At 32.6% G+C, this 6,231-nt stretch overlaps 1 long non-coding RNA gene across 1 annotated transcript; it reads right to left on the bottom strand.

Annotated features, from left to right (window-relative positions):
- Positions 1 to 428: 428 nt before the first annotated feature.
- LOC144842720 (uncharacterized) lies at positions 429 to 2,273 on the bottom strand. Its single transcript, XR_013612159.1, has 3 exons — positions 2,161 to 2,273; positions 1,317 to 1,382; positions 429 to 648 (listed from the first exon to the last, which is right to left on the bottom strand). It is a non-coding gene; the product is annotated as an uncharacterized LOC144842720 (long non-coding RNA).
- Positions 2,274 to 6,231: the final 3,958 nt, after the last annotated feature.

Below are 6,231 nucleotides of genomic sequence, written 5' to 3'. Positions count from 1 at the left end.
TAATTCTTAAAAAAAAATTTTCCATTCCATTTTATTGTAACATAATAGTTATCCACATTGACCAAAAATTAGATTGAAAAAAAATGTATTACCTGAAAAAATGTAATTTAAAGCAAAAAATGGTCAAATTGGCTGCTAGCCAATGGATTTTTGGTTGAATTAACCATTTATTTTGTCATTTTACAAGTGAAAACATTATTTTTTTTTCGGTTTTTTTTTTCGATTAACTTTATTAAAACTACAAAATAACATATTCAAAGTCTGATTGAATTAATTTTTCATGTTTTTGAGGGACAATACATCTTTAATAATGAAGCAAAATAAATATTATTTTGAATCATTAGGAATACGACAATAAATCCAGTTTACATACACGCAGTGTACAATCAACAATTTTGTTCTGTATTCTAAATTTATTCATAATCTAAATCACATTCAAAAATACTGAATTATATTAATTTTAAAAGTGTAAAAATATGGTTAAACTACAATTTAAAAAATAGCAAAGATAAAAAAAATACACCATAATTATTATGTTTATTACTATAAGTATTGACCGATGATGATATGATCAAAGATATTATGTTGAAATGATGTACCTTTTCATTTCAGCAGGATATATGGGCAGAATATCAAACATCTGTATGCCTATAATAAAAAAAGGAAATAGTTAAACACTATAATAATGTTTAGGTATTGTATAATAAAAGTAACTTCAATCTTAGTAATGCTGAGTCAAATTGTCATGTTGTATGGTGGGACACAGTTATGTTTAAATATTTTATTGCATTTAAAAAAAAGATATGTAGGATTGTTTTACTAAATTTATGTTTATGCCAGTTGTCAGAGTCAATTATTACCATACTCACTATATAAAAACTTATATTAAATGTTTAAAGATAAAGGCTTTATTGAATGAATGCTTTAATAATATAACATTTAATTAAATTTTGAAATATTTTCTGCATGAATTTGTCAGTGGATTTATCTATTCTTTGTATGGTGATTGTAATGTTTATAATGAATGGAAATAAACAAAGAAATATCTACTTTTATTTTCCTAGCAAAGCAAATGAATAGAACATTTCAAATGTATTGTCAGTAAGTTTTTCTACTACGGTACTGATAATATTCAGTTTGTCTCATTTGTATCCTCCTTTTCGAGATTACTTTTGCAAACAAATACTGTTTTGAAATAGGCTTCTTTTTGGGATTTCACAGTATCTTGATCATATTGAAAAATCTCCTAAAAGATGTAGTGGGTTATATGTAAAGTATTTTTCTTCAATTGTAGGTTGGGCCTATCTGTTACTTACCCTAGTTAATAGACATTTCCATGCTACTGTACTATAACATTGATCAGAAGATACACTGTACACAATCTGTAATACACGCAAAAAATATGGGAAAACAATTGTGAGATTTAAATAGATGACATAATTAACAACACAGTAACACTAGCTCTGGTTCTACTATACTGCCAACCTATTAACTGTCCGAACTGTCTGGATAAGACTCGTTCATTCACAAAATAATAAAAAAAACAAAAATTTTAATAGTTCAATCTAGATGTTTGTGATTTGAAGATTTCGGTCTTCAAAGTATAGTAGCGGTGGCAGTAGTAAAAGACCGTATTAAATAGTGACTAGGCCTCTAGTCACTTAGTCCGCCAGTGACCTGCAGAATAGGCAATATAGTTACGAGTAAAATAGTATGTTAGTCTGTATATATATTCATATTATATTAATAAATAATAAAAAAACAAACAAACAAGATAACTGAGGCTAGGCCTAGTTGTTTGTAGTAGGAAACATATCTACCTAATATGGAGCCCATGTCATTTGTATTCCTGTAAGCAGGGAGGTAGGCCTACCCTGCTGCTGTATCTAAGCTAGGCCTAGCCCTAGGCTAGTAGTAGGCTAGTAGGCCTATAGTATAGAGGTAGCCTAACTAACAGGACTAGGCCTAGGCTAGAGAGACCCCTAGGCTAGAGAGACTTAAATAATATACTAATTTATAGGTCTAGGTCGGTGGTGAACCAGGTCGGTAGCCTCAACTCAAAGTCTGAAGAGAAAGCAAATTAGTATTACTTCTACTCGCGAAACAAACTACGTACGTACGTACACGTACGTACGATCGAGAGTACGCCAAAAAAATCACCTATTATGGACAACACAATGGATGGCGCACTACTCCAATAAAATCCCCTATTGTGGACAAAAAGTCACCTATTTTGGACAGCCAATTATGAAAGTCACCTATTATGGACAAACAACAGCGCCCTCTAGTCCCTATTGTGGACAGAAAGTAACCTATTATGGACAAACAACAGCGCCCTCTAGTCCCTATTGTGGACAGAAAGTAACCTATTATGGACAGAAAAGTAACCTATTGTGGACAGATTTCACCAACCCTATTGCATTACTATAGAGAATCGCTGTACAAAATAAACGCGTAGAGCCAGCCAGAGCCGTTAAATTAAATGGATTAAAGCTATTTTTTTGGTTTAAAATCATCAAAATAATGTTATTATTGTTTTAACAAAAACCTTTAAACAAATTGATTCAATCCATTCAAAGTCGCAACTCTTTATGGCTCTGGGTTTGTTGATGTACTACGCATGCGCATGTACGTGTGAACGGATTGTATAATTAGGGCGTTATAACGCCCTAATTACGGCGTTATAACGCCCTAATTAGGGCGTTATAACGCCGTATTTTTATAAAATAATGTTTTTCTTTGGCGGAAATCAGCCACTGTACTTACATTAGGTTGTTTACTACTCCAACGCCTAGAACGTAGCATGTACCAATATCGCGCACGCTGGCACATCATATACAACAAAAAGTTACAAAGGGTCACGATCACCGATTTAAACAAATTAGAAGTTATATAAATCCAAATAATGTTATATTTTGTAAATTTTAATAGTGTCTTGTAACCATGGAAACTGGGGGAAACCATGAAATTTCACTTTAAAAGAGCCAAAACAACAGTTTTGATAAATTCGCTGTTATTTTTTCTGGAATCGCATTGAATCTAAACTATTTTAATGGTTTTATTTTAAAATTACGATTTTTTGGTATTATTTGCCTGTATTTGGTGACCTTTAACCTCAAAATATAGCAATAATTGAAATTTTTTTTTAACTTCCTAATATGGTTAATAACAGAAAAAAATGTCATGCAGTATCAAATACATTGCTTTTTTCCAGAAAAATTGGTTTCCCGAGTGTTGACCTTGTGAATATTATTACCTCACATGAATATACAACCCCAATTGGTAAACAAAGTAATGTTGAATCAATACATTAACCGTGTTTGCAAAATTATTTTGGTAACAAATATATGAGCAGTAATATGGCGCACATGAACAGGCGTGTACTCTTAATACTTTACGTGATAGAAGGGTTATGTGTTGGAAATGTAGTACATCAACCTGAAGAAATAACTATCCCTGATAACTTATTTGTTAGTAATGATGGATAAGCGTTTTCCTTGTTTGTATCTACAACAGGCAATTTATTGTATTGAAAGGAATTTTCAGAAGAGATGGGAAAGATTATAGTAGACATATTTAAAAGAACTAAAGAACTAATCACAGAAACCATGCCATTTCAATTGGTATTTGTTTTGAGATAATTGAATACATAATGCGATTAGATTATAAACTTTCTCCGATAACACAGCAGCACTACATTATATTTCAGAAACTTATAATCTCTACAACTTTGTTTGCTATGAAACGAAAGCGTATTGCCGTGAAATGGCAATTGCAAACACATCCAGTGTTGTTTATATACACATGATATCAATTATTTATAGCGAAATGATATTGTTGCCTCTATTTTCTGAGGAGACCAGCCGTGAAAACTAATGGGCTTACTTATGACATCTAGGCTAGGCCTAAATATCTTTTCTTCAGTTGCTTACGCTTGCATTTTCTCCTACAGTATTTGCGACAAAAATTAACGTCTTTGGGCTTGATGAGTTCAATCAGTAGCAATGTAGCATTCTTTGGAAAACTATAAATTCAGTGTTCGTTATGTAGCAGGTCACTCACTTTTCTGAAATTCATGTTGTTGACCATACTCAACTAAAGTAGACTATAGACCTGGGCTGCTTTAACCACTAATGTATTGTAAACAGATGTGATATTTCTAGGGTATACGCTTTCGTTTCAAACTGAATTGTCACCGATTTGGGTGAACATCTGGTATGCAGGAGTAAATTTGATTGGTTACAGGTCAAAATTGTTGATGCATGACTTTCGTATCATAAGCGGCGTCCACTAATCTTGTACCTTGAGCTGTCGTAACGAACGAAAGAGTAGTGTCGTACGAGGTGGCTTCCACTAATCTTTTCCTGGTTCAGACCTATGGAGTTGTACGCCGCGTACAATACGAAAGCATAACTCCGTAGGTCTGAACAGGCCCTAAGTATCATCCAGCACAGGTATGCAATTACCACCCTGTGTGATAACCACAGTATCCTGTGTATAACCACAATAAATATTACTAATCATTTTATACCAGTAGATTAGAATACTTTTAGTTAAGTTACTTTCACTTGTACATTGAACATCGAACTATAAAGATCATATTAGTATTAGCAACTACGCCTCGTGTATATTTTATAAACTATAACAATTAAGTTTCAACTCCTATTAATTGCCTTATTTTATGGAATTGAAAAGTGGCCGATAACGGGAGGTTCTGCCGATAGAGGGCCAAAATCACGTATTATGACTATGCACGATATTTTTCGGCTTTCTTAAAGCAACGGGCCTCTATATTCTCCAGTTAATTGTATTTTATTGTTTATGATCAGGTGGTTTAGTATTATTTATGATTTTCAGACAAATCGGTCGGTCTAAATCTGTGTAGTTTTCTCATCCTATCTAGAAAACACAGGAATGTTCTTCACAGAAATACTTTTTAAAACCGATTCGAAATAAATAAATAAAGTATCAAAATTGTATTTTTAGTCGACTCTACAGCGCACTATGTCGGTCGGTCGGTAAACACTAACTAAAATTTGCGCACGCGACTGCAGCCATATGTATATGGCCTTGTTGTTGTCTTTTTTAATGGTCATTTTTCTGTTTTTGTGTTGTATTGTGATGTATCCTACAGAGCAACACTATTTTATGAAAATGGTACACTAAATAGATATGATCGAGGTATCCATTTGATTTGGTAAAACATATTTTTTTTTAAACGTATCCCCTCCTAGTAACGGCAAAATGAAACCAATAGTTAAGAATTTAGCAGTCAAAATGTGTTACCTGAACACATTTTGGAGCCTGGATACATTTTTAGTCGTAACTGCCAGTTCTAACGCAAACACCACTTTCATAATATATATGAATTGGGGCTGTTTTAACTTTAAAAGTTCCATATGACAGTGCGTATATACGGGGCGCCGTTTGAGCGTATATCAATGTCTCCAACAAACAATCTTAAAGATTGAAGTGTTCAACCGTCGTAAATTTACACTAACTGTATTGAACTACAGTATTATATTACCCAATCAGGGCACTGTATCTATAGGTTCTTTTATAATTGTAGCAAAATAACTGGCAGCAAAACTAGTGCCACCTTTCATATTAAGGACCACAATTTCTTACCGAATTTGCAATATATAAATACTACGTATAAAAGTACCGTATACTATATAAAAAAAATACTATACAAGCAAAACAAATGCATGCATATATACAATACATTATCTTAAAGAAAACATCAAAGGTTAATACTCTTTATTTAAGTTAAAGCTCAGGTACAGACATGAATTTTAAATATAATATCTGGTTAATTGTACATAAATCAACTAATTGTAATAGAAATCAAGACGAAAAAACATGGACTTCCCTTAAAATGGTTATGCTGGCCGCAGTAGCCTTCCATACAATATTTGTGGGGTTTCATATTGTAACTTTTCGCGGCACTGTTTTGCCTATAGTTAGATAAATCAGTCATAAACTTCAGTCGTACGGTACCTTTGTAGGTGTGGCATACATTACTTTTAGCTTTTTAATTATTTTACTTTTAATTGATTTACAGCATTTTGGAATGCTATTAAGTATTTTGTTGATTTGTTTTTGACTTAAAATGTGAATAGACACCACATTTACTCCCCATAGGGTAATCTGGAAATGCCTGTGGTCCACTATTTGTTTATAGGATTAACCATTATATAATCTTTTGGTCATTGATATCTGTTTCGGCCA

This window comes from Antedon bifida, chromosome 5 (genome assembly GCF_963402885.1).
Source record: "Antedon bifida chromosome 5, ecAntBifi1.1, whole genome shotgun sequence".
Taxonomy (NCBI): domain Eukaryota; kingdom Metazoa; phylum Echinodermata; class Crinoidea; order Comatulida; family Antedonidae; genus Antedon; species Antedon bifida.
This window is presented reverse-complemented; position numbering and strand designations above follow the sequence as displayed.